The sequence below is a fragment of the Sceloporus occidentalis genome, unplaced genomic scaffold (assembly GCF_023333645.1).
Source record: "Sceloporus occidentalis isolate IW3139 unplaced genomic scaffold, rSceOcc1.0.p SCAF_22, whole genome shotgun sequence".
Lineage (NCBI taxonomy): Eukaryota > Metazoa > Chordata > Lepidosauria > Squamata > Phrynosomatidae > Sceloporus > Sceloporus occidentalis.
In genome coordinates, this window is record NW_028317002.1 from 207,867 (window position 1) to 225,253 (window position 17,387).

Sequence of the window (17,387 nt, forward strand, 5' to 3'; positions counted from 1 at the left end):
TCCTTTTGCAAGCAACCATACAGTCTAAATTATTCCCTTACACTATAAATTGGTTGTGGATTGAAACCTCATTCCAAATCAAGCATAGGTCAAATAGCAGCTGGAAGTAAATGGTGCACAAGCATAATACATTATTACTCTACCTACAGATCCTTTCAATGAGACTGGGCAGTGGTTGTATATATATATATACATCTCAATTAGTAGATTATCTAACTCTTCTATGTAAATTACATATATACAGTATATCACACCTACATGAGTTACCAAATTGTGATGTGACCCAATCTGCCTCTATGTTCTCCTCACTAACTAAACACACGTGCTACAGACACCTTCCGTCCTTGTTTCGGGAGTCATTACCTCCTAGCAATTGTGAAGTGGTTTATAGGCTTCTGCCTATTATCTGTATTAAACAAGCACACAGATCCACACGATTAGGTTCTAACCAAAACCCTTTCTATACTGTCTAGCCCAGTACTTTTTGCCCCCTTTCTCCTCATTACTAGTATACTACCTTGGAGGTCCATTTACTAATCTTACTCCCTAATTCCTAAAATGACCTTTTTGCACTTCAACTTCCTCTTACTTTGTCATTGGTACCAATATGCACCAAGAAGGTTGGATCCTCTCCAGCTCCTCCCAATAATCTATCCATTCTGTCTGCAACATGCCGAACCCGGGCACCCGAGAGACAGCAAACAATTTGGTTGCACAGATTACACTGTCTGTTCTCTTAATAATAGAGTTCACTGCCACCACAACCCGACTGGGCTTCTCTTACTTCTGGATCTCCTCTACGCTAGATGAGCTGTTATCTCATGAGCTGTTAGAGAGAACATTTTTCTCTGGCAATCCAACTTCTGAGTCCGTCTCCCCAACATCTTCTCTTAAATGAGCAAATTTGTTGGGATGAAAAAACTGGCTGCCCTCTTCCCTCCCTCACTGCAACCACATCTAACCTTCACCCAACTATGTGCCTGAAGGTTCCTATAGTGAACCTTCTCAGCACAGATGATGATAACTGCAGAGGTGAGTGGTAGGGGGGAATACATGTTCACTGCTGGTTCCAGGAAAGGAACCCTGCTCAGAATTGTATAAGGTATGTATTTACTAAATATATAAACTAGAGGTCCTGTGATACCTGGGACTATATTAAAGGAATTCATAGGCCTGCCCCAAAACCAGCCACCAACTCAGTATAATATAACATACCTCCCAACATTTCAAAATGTGAAAGAGGGACACTTTTTTTCTTTTTAATCTCGCGGAACTCGCCACCACAATCAATTGCACCTTACAATGTCGCACTCGCATCGACACTTTGTATATGTCAGCACTCATGCATATTAAAAATAACCAACACATTGAATTCCCATGAGGCTCAGCCAGACATACTACTTCCATGATGCTGGCAGAGCATTATGCTAGCTGTGAACAAAAATTCCCATGATTCTCAGCCAGCCAGGTGTCTACCATAAGCATCATTGGTAGTCCACAGCAGCAGAGATTTTTTTTAATGAAAAAAAGGCTAATGTTAGCCTCCCTCCAAGGACCCTTACACACTGCCTTTACACACACCTGCCCATAAACACACGTATACACATACACTGCCCTTACATATACACGTACACTGCCCTCACACACACATATACACGTACACTGCCCTTACACATACATGTACACTGCCCTTCCACACACCTGCCCATAAACACACGTATACACATACACTGCCCTTACACACATACATATACACATACACTGCCCTTACACACATATACACATACACATATATACATGTACACTGCCCTTAGACACAAACATATACACATACACTGCCCTTACACACACATACATGTACACTGCCCTTACACACGCACATACATGTACACTGCCCTTACACACACACACATACATTTACACTGCCCTTACACACACATATATACACATACACTTCCTTTACACACCAGCTAACAAATACCTATACTGCTCTTACACACACCGGCCCATACACACACACAAGCTTACAAACACATACATACTGTCACAGTCCCGGGTGCCGGCAAGCATGGGCAAGCTAATGCCCGTGCGCGACGGGCACCACGAGGTGGAGACCCCCAGAGACAAGTACTTACCCGATCTCAGCACATCCATGGTTCTTGAGTAGAAGCTGGGGGCGTGGTCTTGATGGCAGGCTGTAGCTGCATCAGTGATGTCATCCAGTGGGCGGAGCTTAGGTCTGGCACAGGATTTAAAAATCCGGATATCCTCCTCCCAGTTACCCTGTTGTGGTCCTTGCTGTGTGCACTGTGCTGTTTAGTCTCCTGAGTATTTTGACCCTTTGCTTGCCTGACGTCTCTCTTGCCTGCTGATTTTGTTCCGCTACCTTCCCTGATTTGGCTACCGATTTGGCTCGTCTGACTACCCTCTCTGGATTTTGACCCCGGCTTGTTCGACTACCCTCTCTGGATTTTGACCACGGCTTGTATGACTACCCGATTTTGGTGCTCTGACCCAGCTTTCCTGACTACCGTTTTGGCATCATCTCCACCCTGTGGGATCCTTTACCAGATCCTTCTACGTGTTACCAATACCTTGTGGATCCAACTCCGTTCCTATATTACCTACCTCTACCTGGCCTCCTTACTGTTGGGATCCTCTAAATCCTGGGGTGCTGCCGCCGGGGGCTTCTCCTTCAGCAGTAGTACTTTGGGTAGAAAAACTTCTGCGGTAAGTGCCAGTGTGGGGGTGGTCGTGACACATACACATACACTGCCCTTCCATCCCTTTCTCCCCATCTCTTACCTCTTCCACCATCCTTCTGCCTCCATCCTGTATCTTGCGCTGTATCACTTCAGACCTCGCTTTACTACTCCCTCATCACTACGCGCTGGCTATTGCTGCCGAGCGCAGGGATGACGACATATCCCCGTGCTCGGCATTATTTGTCGGCGCGTAGTGATTAGGGAGCAGTAAAGTGAGGTCTCAAGTGACAGACCTCGTGCTCCCTGATGTTGAGCTGACTAGAGGGAGATCGTGGTCTCCCAGCTAGTCTGCAGGCTGCAGCTGCTGATCGGGCGGCTGTGCGCCCCCCACAGCTGCACCTGAGGTGAGTATCGCTCTCCCGCCTCACCAGGGATAGGCGGGACAGCGAGACAGAGACCCAAAATCGGGACTGTCCCGCGTCAATCGGGACAGTTGGGGGCATGGTATAACTCAGGCAGGTCTATTCACAGAAGCACATGTGCTTGCAAGTTGGGTAAAAATGCAAGTTTGCAGAAGCTATCTTGCATGAGTTTGACAACTTCCAGGCAGGAAATGTGAGTCTTTGAGTTCTAAAAAGCAGACAACTCACAAGTTCACTAATTTGTGTGTTGCCTGTGACATTAAATGTAAATTGGAAATTTTAATCCAACGTCTAAATTTCCCCTTGCAACCCTCTTGCAATTTGCAAGTCTATCAGACTCTTCCAGTTGTACAGTAAAGAACAAAAATGAAATACTGAATTAAAAAAAATAAAATAAACAAGGAGTCCCCAGGTCTGTCTTATAACCAAGGAGGATTGGCAATTGCTCTACTCTTTCCCCATTCCATATGCAGTGAGAGTCGTTAAATTAACTAATTATACCCCATCCGCGTTGGCAGTTAATCCCATTGGGGTTAAATAATATATTTTAAAAAAACATCCCATGCTGTGCTCCCCCCCTCACTTGCTATCCAGTTTTTAGTGGGATGGGATTTAAAATACACTAAATGCCCCCTGTGGGACATCTCCCCCTCCACTTCCTGCCAATTGGATTGAGAGGAGTTAAGAATTCAATAAAAACTCCTTTGGAGGGGGAACATACATAGAAAACCCATGATGCCCTGGGTCCTCAATGTTGAGCCCAGATTTTCTTATCTGTCACGAGATTTGTATAAGCCCTTTTTTTCCATTTCTCCCCAATTTTAAACACTAATTCCCCTTGACTCGATATTCCTTACATATTAGTATTACATTATATTTATTACATATTCATCTCCAATTTTGACATAGCTTACGGTTGGCTGGTTGTCAAAACAAGACAAAATTAATTATTAATATTCAGCTCTGAATTTCATCCCTCTGTCCTGGATTCATAAATGCAGTTTTGGTGATGAGTTATTACTTTCAAAAGACTGAGGCAGGTAGGTTTTAACAGGTTAAGATTTTATTTTGTCCTGGTAGCACCAACAAATAGATAGCGATAACTTAATCGCTTTCTAATTCGATATAATATAATTCTCCCAAAATGGAAAGTCACTAAAAACTGCCTTTTGTAATTAATTAACAGTATATTCTTGTTATGAATGTCCATTTAAATAATTTTTTCAATGTATATAAAGCACATACAAAAGTTCACTATACTGAATTTTATTACCTTGCCACAAGCACTGCTTAGTGGAAATGCATCTGGTAACACAGCTTACAAAAACTGGTCATTCTTCTGTTTTGGAAGATGCATTTATAGTGAATCACTTCCTTTACTGCCAATCTTGACATTTTCTCTACTATGGAAAAAGAAAGGTAATTGTGTATGGCATCCCAAAATGTCTCCTCCTCCCATTTCAAGCATCTGGTGTCTGGATTTCTTTGCTTGAATTCCATCACATAATTACTGTACATGTAATAAACTGAACACAAGATTTAGCAGATTGGCGAGACATCATATAAAAAAACAGTTTTGGTGGATAAAATAAATAATCCTTGTTTGCTTCCACTTTTTAGAAGAAGACAGTGCCAATACAGTGGAAGTATAGAAGCACATGGAACACTATGCATACTTAAGTGTGCCCGAGATGGATTCTGCAAGCTGCGGAGGAAAAACTACAAATATTTAACAACTAATACATACCACACCAAAGCACCTGTATTAACAATATAAAAGTACAATAATGATCTACAATGTGAAGTAACCTCAATGCATCTTCACATATTTATGTACAATACAATTCAGGCTAAGCATAAACACATAGCTTGGAACAAGTCAAGTACACACAGGGCTTATTTAATAAACCCTTTTCGCTGGAAAGCTCACCAGTTGACTTGGTGGCATGGTGCTGCAATCAAAATCACAGATATTATGCATTCAACAGGGTGCAAGGTTTTAGCCAGTTATCTCTCGTGTTAAAGCCGTAGCCGTAGCTAGCTCCTTTTGCACCCAAGGCAAGAATGGAAATTTGTGCCCTCTAGCTATTTATTTACAGAGGTTATTTTATTTACACTTCCCTTACACACACCTGTCCATAAACACACATACACACTGCTTTTAGACACACCTGCCTGTTAACACACATATACGCATACATTGCCCTTACACACACCTGCCCATAAACACACATATACACATACACTGCCCTTACACATGACTGCCTTTATACACACCAGCCCATTAACAAGTATATACACATACACTGCCCTTGCACACAACTGCCCATACACACTGCCTTTACACACTTGTGCCCGTTAACGTGTATATACACAAACACTGCCCTTACACACACCTGCCCATACACACTGCCCTTACACACACCTGCCCATTAATACACATATACGCATACACTGCCCTTACACACACCTGCCCATTAACACACACATCCATACACTGTCCTTACACAAGCCTGTACACACACACACACATATACACGTACACTGCCCTTACACACACCTGCCTATTAACACACACATCCATACACTGCCCTTACACAAGCCTGTACACACACACATATACACGTACACTGCCCTTACACACACCTGATGGGGCCACTTTTCTTTACTTTCTTCCCCAGCCCTCCCCTGCTCATATGCAACATACTTTTATATGGAATCAGCTTATCTGGTCCCGCAATGTGGTCTCTACAGGCAGTCTCCTCTCTACACTGGGCGCCGGAAAATTATTTCATTTCCAGCACGCAGTGTAGAGAGAAGATTGTCTTTAAAGAGACCACGTTGCGGGACCAGATCAGGTTGCCGCGTTGCGGCAATCTTTAATTTTCCGGTGGTCCGAGTGGTGGACTCTGGAATTCTTTTTGGCGGACACAGGTGCCCATGTACGTACACCTTGCCGACCACTGTCCTTAACTGTTCTCAGTTGACATCATATCTCTTGGCAAACTAGTTTTTCCTTATAATTTGCTGGTGACACTCAGCACAAAATCTTGCAATCTATAAAGGTATAATTTTGACCAAATTTGCTCTTTGTCTTTCAATGGCTAACACGGTACAACTCTATACCAATGCTTTGTCTCAGCAGCAAGAGCAACTTTTTTTTAGAGGTGGTATACGAAGCAGATCTATTGGGTGTTGACATGCTAGGGTTGATTTGGAGTAAGGTTAATTGCACGTCTCGAATCAAATTTTCATTTGCACATACCACACAGGTGTCATAAGTACAACTATGGAGGAACTGAGTAGAATTATTAAAGGAAGCCAGTAATCCAGGGTCTGTGGATGGGTAGTTAACAGTGTTGCTGTGGTTGTTGGGAGATGAGTTTGCAAAAGGTAGGTCAGTGTCAGGCATTGACAGGCTTTTGTCTGCATTGGCATTTTATTTTAAATCAGGACCTTACAATGGGCTTTTGGGTGGGATAGGCCATGAAAGGTTATCTTATGGGTTGTGATAGGTCTGATAGCAGGTGTCTGGCCACTTTCCAGTTGCTAGGTCTTATGAATGGGTGTTTTGATTTTGCTTAATTACACATTATGATTGATTACAATAAATTGTGTGGCTATTATTCTTTTCAAAAAGAAATTGTTCTATATGTTGATTTAATTCCATGCACAAAGTCACATACACACACAGTCACACACACACACCTACCTACCTTATTTTTCAGGAAAGTCCCATCCAGCTCCCTTGTGGTCTGCTGCTCATGGTCCTCACTCACTGACTGGCCTACATCTGACCACTGGGAACTGATGTCATGTCCCAGAGCTCAGACTCAATCAGCATAGTGGCCTAAGAGATGCCTGACAGAGAGGGGTGAGCGTGTTTCTATTTGTCAGTCTGTATACATTTAGTAAATAAGCAAATGTTGCAGCAGTTGATAAATAAATGCTGAGGGCAATTTAACATCCTATCCATTTCATTGTTTTATTTGAGTGTTGTAGGGTCATTTAAAGCTGGAGAGCCTGGAACCATAAAAAGGTGAAAGGTGCATGGGCCAGGCACAGCAGAATATGATGGTGCTATATAAATCAATAAATAACAATTTGACTGGCCACTCGACTTCTTAGTGAAGAGATCCAAGATAATATATTAGTGTTAGTTGTGACTGCCATTAACTGTGTAACTGATGGCTGCTAATGTGTGCAATAAGCTAGCAAAATATTAGACTCCAATATTTATGTTTGTTAAACGAAAATGGCTTGAATATATTCTTAAATTCCTGTGGGTACTTGCCAATTTCATACTTTCAACATTCTGGAATATGTACATATACAGCACTGCTTCAATTTGTCACCTAATTACATATTCCAGACTTCCTAAAGTATTTCAACTTTTAAATTGCCCTGTCAAGAAAATGCAAAACTAGAACGTGGGCTTAAAAGTTAACCCTCTATATTAATAAAATCTGACTGTTTACAGAAATTATGATTACAAAAGTTGTGCAATTAAAAGTAATTTGTCTTTGTAGCTTGTAAAATACAAAGTGACATGAATAATCATGGAGAATTAATAATAAAGCATGTTGACATGAAAAATGTTATCCATCACCATGGAAATGAGAAACTGTTTAATCAATTAGGAGACTGTGGACTTCTATATGCTAGAAATGGTGAGGCAAACGTGTTTTTATGTGTTTCTGTCACTTCCCCAAACCCCTTTTTTTACTGCTCTGTATGGCTGAAATTTTTCTTAGTAGACTTGTGCAAATGGACCAAAAATGATTCAGGCATATTTTTAATTTTGGTTTTGGTTTATTTGTTTTTGTGCAACAAATTTTGTCTTCTGTACTTTCGGTTTAGATGAAAATCGGCGGGCTTTTTATTTTCAGATTCGAAATTCGTTGTCAATCACCCGCATTCACTTCCTCATTATCATTCACACTTTACCCACTCTCTCTCATACTCTCATTCACATGGTCTCACGGTATTATTCACTCTCACTCATGCTTTCATTCACTCTCTTTCATGCTCTCTACGAATATCTCCCTATCGTCCATGTCCATGGGCTTTTCCATTGAAGAGACCTGTGTCTCATGCAGTAGCATACCTAAAGGGGGGGGGAGCGGTCCAACCTGGGTGCCACTCATGAGGGGGGTGCCCGGTACCCCGTCGGCTGCCTAACGCTGGACCGGAGCTTACTGCCTGCCCAGGTTCCTGCTCCCTCTGCGCGGGATAAGAGTTTCCTCTTTCCTGCTCGGGCGCCACAGCACTAAGCTGCGGGCCCGTGGAAGGCAGGCGTCGGGCGGCCCCGGATGACAAATACTCTAGGTACGCCCCTTGTCTCATGGCAGGGTCAGAGGGGTGTTTATTTCCTGGGGCTTGTTAGGACCATGGCAAATGTGGTTTAGTTACAGGCTGTTTGGTGATACAAGTGAGGTGTAATTGCAACTGTTTGTTTCTGCTTAGGAATATAATACTGTCAATTTTAGAGGAATTGTCTAGATTGCTAGCAGAGATGGAAAAGGCCATGAGGACACACACCACTAGGCCACTCTATCAAGGGTAGTTGCTTTTCCAAACAATGCTCATTTACCAAGTTATGATCATAATAATGATTATGATCATAATAACACCTAGGTTATATTAGTAAATAGTCCTTAGATTTTAAATGCATTTTATTTTCAATTAAAATAGAACGTATTAAATATAAATACTAATACTGAATTATGTATTGGCCTGTTATTTAAAAAATATATATATATATTTGTTTTTTTGAGTGAATAAACTGGCCAAACTCTAAATGGTACATAAAATGTTTTCCAGTAATTTTTTCATGTACTGTACAAAATGACACCTACTTAAAAAACACTTTATTCAAAAATTATTGCCAAGCACAGTGGTGTTTATTGCAAGTAACTCAGCGTTTGACTATCATTTTTTTTCCAAATGTTGCAGCTCTACTGCTTGTTCAAGTATTAGAGAAGTATTGAGAGTAATTTAAGAAGAAAAAAAAACATACTCCTTAGTCCCTACTTACTAGAAGGCTTGGTGAACAATGCATACCAAAAAGTTCTCATTAACAAGACCTAGAGTGCCGCTATAAACATTTACAACTTAGAGATGTTCCTGTATAGGCTGGTGCATTATTGAAGAATAGCTCAGCCCTTCACAAAGATCCTACTGTAGTCACTTGCTATTAGTGACACCCAAGTGTATCTAATTATGGAAAATTATTGCTTGTGATGAGTTAATTATATCAAAGTAGGAATTTGACCTATGAAATACCAATGAAAAAAAAATCAATATTTGAGAGGCTTGGGTATTTAAGGCCAGAGACTCCCTGATGACGCAAGTGCAGCCAATATCTGGATATGTGCAGCCACACACTATTATTTTATTCTTAGGTAGTGTGCAGCTAGGCATATTCAGCCAGTGGCCACACACAATCTAGAGCTGCAGATCGGTAAGTGTGCTGTCAGCCAGTGGCCACTGAGCATTTGTCCGGTGTGCTGGATGGTCAGTCCTACCCTGTTCGACACTATGAGTGGGGCCAGAAATTGCACTGGCCAATAAGAGGGCACATACATCCTACCAAAAGCTCAGAGCGGTTGATAAGAAACTGCATCCTTATACAAGCTAAGGTCAGGATACCAGCAGTTCAGGGACAATGTAGGTAAGGCACAAAAATTTGGGTGAGGAGACTAGAGGTTCAGTCAATGCAGGGAGATGGGACCAAGAAACACTGGAGCACTAGGATACAGGGAAAAAGCCAAGGAGACTCAAGAAAAAGCATTACTAGATTAGCACCAACAGGAACCTTATTATCTGGCAAAGAAGCATGAAAAAGGGAAGGCGTATAAAGGGAGATAACTTGGCTGGGGGCATTAATGTCAGATGTCGCAATGACCTTAAGACCTAATATTCCAACAGCTGTAGGAAGACTCAAGCAGATGGACAGCCTATGTGTAATACAGCATGTGCACCTGGGTGTAATGGGGCTCAAGTGGCAGGGGACCCAGACAAGCGGGTACTGAATAAAAAGGACTGGCTTGGGTGGTATTTAAAACTGAGAATGATTCAGTGACTAAAACATAGACAAAATTCAATAAGTGAGAGCACTGGTAACATGGTCTTACCTGAACCTTGCTGTTCAAACCTTCATGTGATGAACCTCAATTGTACAGTACTGTTCAACATATTAGGAATATCATCATTCCCGACAATGGAGCCGAGTGGGGAAACCGCTCCAGGCGGCACTTTTGAAGGGGCGGCACTTTGCCGCCCCAAACCTTTTTTTTTTTTTAAACGAAAGAGAGAGAAAGGGGCGCCGAGTGGTTTTCGCTTACCAAGCTATCAGTACCCGCTCGGCACCCCTCTCTCTCTCCTCTGCGGCGAGTCTCCCTGTTCGGTCTCGGTGCCGGCTTGTAATGCTGAGTGCCGGAAGATTACCTCATTTCCGGCACTCAGCATTACAAGCCGGCACCGAGACCGAACAGGGAGACTCGCCGCAGGACTGCTGAAAGGTAAGTACAAGGAGGGGGGGAGAGGAAGGGTAGATAATGGGGGGGGGCGGCAGGGACGGAGGGAGATGAAGGGTAGATAATGGGGGGGCGGCAGGGACGGAGGGAGAGGAAGGGTAGATAAGGGGGGGGGCATTTTAAAATTCACCCCAGGCAGCATTTTGCCTTGGGCCGGCCCTGGGCAAGATGGTACCTAGGCAGACACAAAGGTCACAAAGCTTATTTTCATTCTGAATTGTTTTACGTTTTATTTGTGATTTCCCGTAAAAATGTTGTGGTATCCAGACAGACAAGGGCTTTAGGCAGCATTCACACGATTACTGGATCAGTTTTGATGCTAGACAGAACTGGATAGTACACATTGAGCATGTTGTCAGCCAGGTACATTGTAAGCCAATGTATTATCATTACATTTGAATGGGCTTGCCTTTGAAATCTGAAAGCTTAAAGATAATAAACATTGTTAATAGGCATGTCTGGGATCATCTAAATATATGTATGCACACTGAATGGTTTTCCACAGATGGTTTCACAACCCAAGACCTTTTTAATTCAGCAAAAACTATAATAGAAAACTAGCGCTTAAGTCTCTAAGCGTATCTTCTTCAAATACCCTAAAAATACAGGCGTTCCACCACATGAACATGGATGGCTTTCCTAATGTTCTTGAGAACCTCTTAAGCATCTCCACCCAATAGTCAAGGAATTTCATGTGCAACAGAAAAGCTGCCAGCAGCCTAAAGGATGTTAATATATGGTTGGCATAACTATAAAACTGGTGAAAACTGCACCTTTTTGTAATTTCCTGAAAATGTTTAAAAATATATTTAGTACTTTGGGCATATTTAAAACACTACAATTTCATTCAAAGGCAAGGAACATTTTGTTACAAATGCTTGCCAATGTACTATAGGCTTTATGCACATTATATTATCATACATTTTTTGTTTATGACAGCATAAACATAAAAATTCTTTCTGGTATTCAGGGGAGATTCTGAAAAGGAATACAGTCTGAAATTAGGTCAGTATATGTAGTACTATTAATTTGATCTATTATAGATACTGCCAGTTTGGTGACATTCATTTAAGAGGGGGTTATTATTACATACTGCTCTCTTTCCTAACATCGAAGTGCAATACGTTTTTCTTTTTGGAGAACATACTGTGATAAGGAGGGTAACAACAGAGGGGATTTAGGGTCACAAACCTACAAAACAAAACCTACAATTTTTGATGTCAGGGAACAGGGGTGCCATAATTAGGTCAATAGTAAGTCAGTTGGCTGATGCACCAAAGCAGAAAAAGAGTAAGTAATAACAGAGAAGACCTGGATCAGAGCCAGGGGGTGAAGATGAGAGAGGTAACCATATGTGGAAGCACAGCTCATATCACCTACTTCTAAGTACCAGGTGAGGTAGGGGTAAGTAAAATTTAAATTTCAGGGAAGTTATGCCTCCCAGGTTTGTATTTCTATATAGTTTATGCTTCTGCTCCTACCTTACAGAGCACCAGCAGATTCCCAATTGTTATTACCAGTGGAGGAACTACCGGGGTCGCAGGGGTCGCGACTGCGACCGGGCCCCGGCGGCAGGGGGGCCCAAGCCAAGGGGCCGCCCGAAATCTTTTTTCCGTTTTTATTTTTTTTTTTAAAATAAGGTAGGGGCGTCCAACAGGCAGGGGCAGCCAAGGCAACCGATCTTACGCGAGCCGCACCTCAAGCCCTGCTACTTACTTGTGGGAGGGTCTTCTGGACTGCACAGAGGAAGCGGAGTTCACGTGACATCCTACTTCCTCTGTGCTTTAGCAGAGAAGGCAGAGGGAGGCCGCGCCCCCTGTTGAAGTCTGTGAGCGGCATCGAGGAGCTGCAGTGCAGGTAAGGGGGTGGGGAGGGTGTTTGAATGAGTGTGTGTGATTGAGGGAATGAATCTGTGAATGAATGATTATATGAGTAAATGAGTGTGTGTGTGTGTGTGATAGCATGGATGTGTAAGTGCTGGAACCTAGGCATGATGGGACTGTGATTGCTGTTAGCAATCACACTCCTATCATGCCAAGTCAGCCAGTACATGCTGAAACCTGGCCAGCTGCCCCCCTTGTGTAGTGATGCTGCCAGCAGTATGGGGTCTGCACTTACAGCCACCCTGTACCAGCATGTACTGGCTGACTTGGCATGATAGGAGTGTGATTGCTAACAGCAATCACAGTCCCATAATGCCTAGGTTCCAGCATTTACTGGATGGATGTGTAAGTGCTGGAACCTAGGCATGATGGGACTGTGATTGCTGTTAGCAATCACACTCCTATAATGCCAAGTCAGCAAGTACATGCTGAAACCTGGCTAGCTGCCCCCTTGTGTATTGATGCTGCCAGCAGTATGGGGTCTGCACATCACTTACAGCCACCCTGTACCAGCGTGTATTGGCTGACTTGGCATGATAGGAGTGTGATTGCTAACAGCAATCACAGTCCCATCATGCCTAGGTTCCAGCATTTACTGGATGGATGTGTAAGTGCTGGAACCTAGGCATGATGGGACTGTGACTACTGTTAGCAATCACACTCCTATCATGCCAAGTCAGCCAGTACATGCTGAAACCTAGCTAGCTGCCCCCCTTGTGTAGTGATGCTGCCAGCAGTATGGGGTCTGCACATCACTTACAGCCACCCTGTACCAGCATGTACTGGCTGACTTGGCATGATAGGAGTGTGATTGCTAACAGCAATCACAGCGAGCACAGTCCCATCATGCTTAGGTACCAGCATTTACTGGTTGCCTGGGTATGATAGGAGTGTGATTGCTGTTAGCAATCACACTCCTATCATGCCAAGTCATATTGCTAATTTTGTCCAATTGTGTGTTACCTACTTTTATTAAACATGTGAGTTTTTATTATTATTTTTAAAGGTGGGGGTCATTTTCGGTTTTGGCTAAGTGAACCCTGAATGTTTTGGTCCAGAATTTTCATTTTAGTTCATCCCTAGAATAAATCTAGGGAATCCTGAATATGTAGTCGCAAAACTTTCAAGGCCCAGAAATCAGTGAGAGGAAGAGTAAAGGTTTTGTGTCATTTTACTTTATTTTAATCTGCATATTTTATTAAAGGCCATATTTTTGTCACAGTGAAAAATTAGTGCGGCCCGCGCACCTATACAATTCTGATGAAGTGGCCCACTGCAGAAAAAACTTGGACACCCCTGGATTACGCCCTTTGTACATGCGCCCCTTTTTCTTTGATTTTTTTACAGATATGATTCAATATGTAAATTGAATTTGTTGAAAAAAAATTGTTGGGTAAAAATCATGGTTTTTTGGGGGGTGAGGGGGTGGGGGGGCCCTTAACAGATTCTCGCACCCGGGTCCTGAGGCGTCTAGTTACTCCCCTGGTTATTACAATATATAAGAGTGAATATTAACCCCCTCAGTCCTAAAGGTTTTTGTGCCCTAAAACCCAGACCTTTTTTGCCATTTTTAACATATGTTGGTTCAAGCCCTTCCGGTGTTTGTTTACCCACACAAATTAGGTATTTTTTTAAAGAACATGTCGAACTTTCTTTTGAAACCACAGAACATGTGTGAGATGTGGTTGTAGTCATAGGATAGGGTTAAATGATTTAAGGTCAGCGAAAGGGCATGATGGAAAGTGCTAGTTTGTGCTTGTGCTGCATAGTTTGCACGCGCTTTTGGTGCGCTCGTGACTATGTTGTGCTTAGTTTTCCGCAGGAATGGGGGTTATAAATAGTGTGTGGTAGGAAGGCTATTCAGTGTCCAAGGCGGAGTGTTCACTGATTGCCCTACCTGTTGTAGATGTTGTGGCTTTTATTGGGGTGCAAGTTGCTCTCTAAATAACGAGAGGGTGATCTGTGTGAATGTGAAATACACGGTTGGCCTTCTGGCTTATAGAGTGGTTGGCCTGGGTTGATTTAAATTTGGTGGCTTGGGCCAAGATTTTTGTAATGATTGCTTTGTAATTAGTTATAAGGTTGTTGTTTTAATTCGATGTAAACTAATTAAAATACCACTGTCTGTTTTCATCAAGATTAATGTCACATATTTTATTTAATTGTATTTTTGTGCTCATTTGATTACTTTACAGGCATGTGGGAAAACATTAGATCTAGTTTAAAGTTACAATAAGTGAAGGGAAAAAAACTATTGTTTAAAGCTAACCGTGCTTTTTGTAAATCCTTGATAATATCACCAAGATCACACATTGGCTTAATGTTGATTTTACTGCCTTTCCATGTGTTGTGATTTATTTTACAATTCCCATTTTTTGGGCCCGTTCATAAATTGGCAGCTGGCAACTGAACTTTTCTGTTAAAGCCATCAAAACAGTAGACTATTATTGACTTTGGCCAAACATATGCTTTTTCAGGAGTTAGACTTAATTCTCTTTCTAGTGTTATTTAATATATCTTGCCTCAAATTCATGCCAGCCAAAAATTCCACATAGAAATTCCAGGAACCCACAGCCACTGAGAGTTCTGGACATTTCCAATGTGAACAGCATATTTAGTTGTTATTGTCATTTAGTTTCAATTCCTGGTCTCTATGTTCTGTATATGGCAGTAATGGTTTCTGCTTAGTATTATTAATGCTTTTCATCTTGGCAAAGTGTGGAATGTGTACATTAATCCACACTTTCTGCCAAGCCAATAGCAGGAAGCTTTCAATCTAATGTTTTTTTTTAAAACAGATTCCACATAAAATGTACACATTTTAATGGAGAACATTATGAAAAATCCATTGATTGTGCTAAATTAGTATGTGAGCCACCATCATGGCTGACTTGCGACAAAAAATTGGCCTAGTCATACTCACCGTGGACTGAAACATTTGAGTTTCCATATGTATATATATATATATATATATATATATATATATGTATATGTATGCTCAAACCACACAACATTTCTGACAAAGCCCTAGCCTTGCCCCTATCCCTAAACCAAAACCTTTTCTTTGATATAGACTCTAACTGTTAGATATGTAGTGTGAGTTCACCCTTCTGGAGGAAGATCCACCAATCTCTATGGAAGGTGGAGACCCTTCCCTTTTTGCTCTGGATGTGAGAATACCAGCTAGCCATGATCAACATAAACATATTCCCTAACCATTTACTTAATGCAGCCTAGATGCCTAATTACTTGTGCATTCGTATTCGGGCGAACATGAAAACGAACATGAAGGGTGCGTTTTCGTTGTTCAGCCCGAATACCGAGAAACAAACATGAAGACACACTGTTAGGGATATTAATGAGACAAAATAGGCAAAACCAATATTTCGGCACACACACAAAATAACGACACTACCAAACAGTGCAGTACCTCATCCACAATATTAATTTAAGGAGATACCCTATATTTTATCTCCGATCCTAAATTCTTTCAGATCGCCGAAAATTATAATTCAAATCAGATATATATCACCAAGATAGTCAATCAAAAATATTTATTTATTGTGAATACAATTTATAAAATCTATGTATGAGTCACACAGTGCATAATATAAAACACAACATTCTAAAACATGTCAAAATTTAATCAATTCAAATACAATATATTATCGATAGTTATCAATATGAATTAGTACTATATGAGTCTAACACACAATTAATTTCCAGTCCACTCAGCAACCAAAAATTGATAATAATCCGGGCAGTAATAAAGATATCACTATTTCTCATATATTAGTTTAACTAATATGACAAATTAAAAAGTAATTTAATAATGTCTACGAGTATTAGTGAAATTCCTAATAGATGCAAATGATGTCAAACTTCATCTACAGGTAAAAATACCTTTTCATTATTGTTATTATCACGGGTTATAAGCTGCAGTCTCACAAGCCGCCATATACAATAATGCAATATATTATTTCCCAGAAACAGGGAATTCTATATGAAGAAGACAAAATTCATCTCTATTCAGAATAATAAAACAATTATATTTACCACCACTTGTTGCTGTTGTCCAACTGGTCCTTGTAGAAGTTAATCCAGGTTCAGTGGCAAGAAATTAAGTGGGCAAGAATATAACTTTCTAAAAGTTATATAGGTTAGGACTCCAAGTAACTCTAAGAGTGAAATATGGTGCCAGGATCTTTAGATTCCAATTCTCTGGGGTAAATTTGGTGAATCAGTCCGTCCTTTTCCTTTTTCTTTTTTTTCTTAATTATCCAAGACATAAGCTTAAAAACAGAGCTTATTATCATAGCCTCCACCTCTTGATTGGAATTCTCCAATCATAACGGTGGGTTTTACCCATTAAAATTAGGATTTCTACTCATATTTACACCGTTGTAATTTCTTAATTTACCTGTGAGAGACGCTCTGGTCTAAGAATTAACTTAAAACCATTACATATGTGTTTGGAATTTATCCTTGGTCACCCTAATCGCCAGGTGTTACCTCCTAGATAGTAACTCAGGCCTTGGTAGTCTTACCATGTATCTCCCATTCCAAGTTACATTTCTAAAGATATGCAGCGTCTACTCCTTAACTTTCTCATGGAAGATAACATTAATTGTATCATACATACTGAAACATCTATATACATGAATACTTCTTTGTTCTCTATTATAGAGGGAACAAACACAAAAATAAATCATCACTACATGATTAAGTAAAATAAAATGGCTCTGACTCCATTTTGTGTTCATGTAAAGTACAGAATATATGGAATACATGTTTTCTATGATAATATATCTGACAACACAACTCCCCTCCCATACCTTA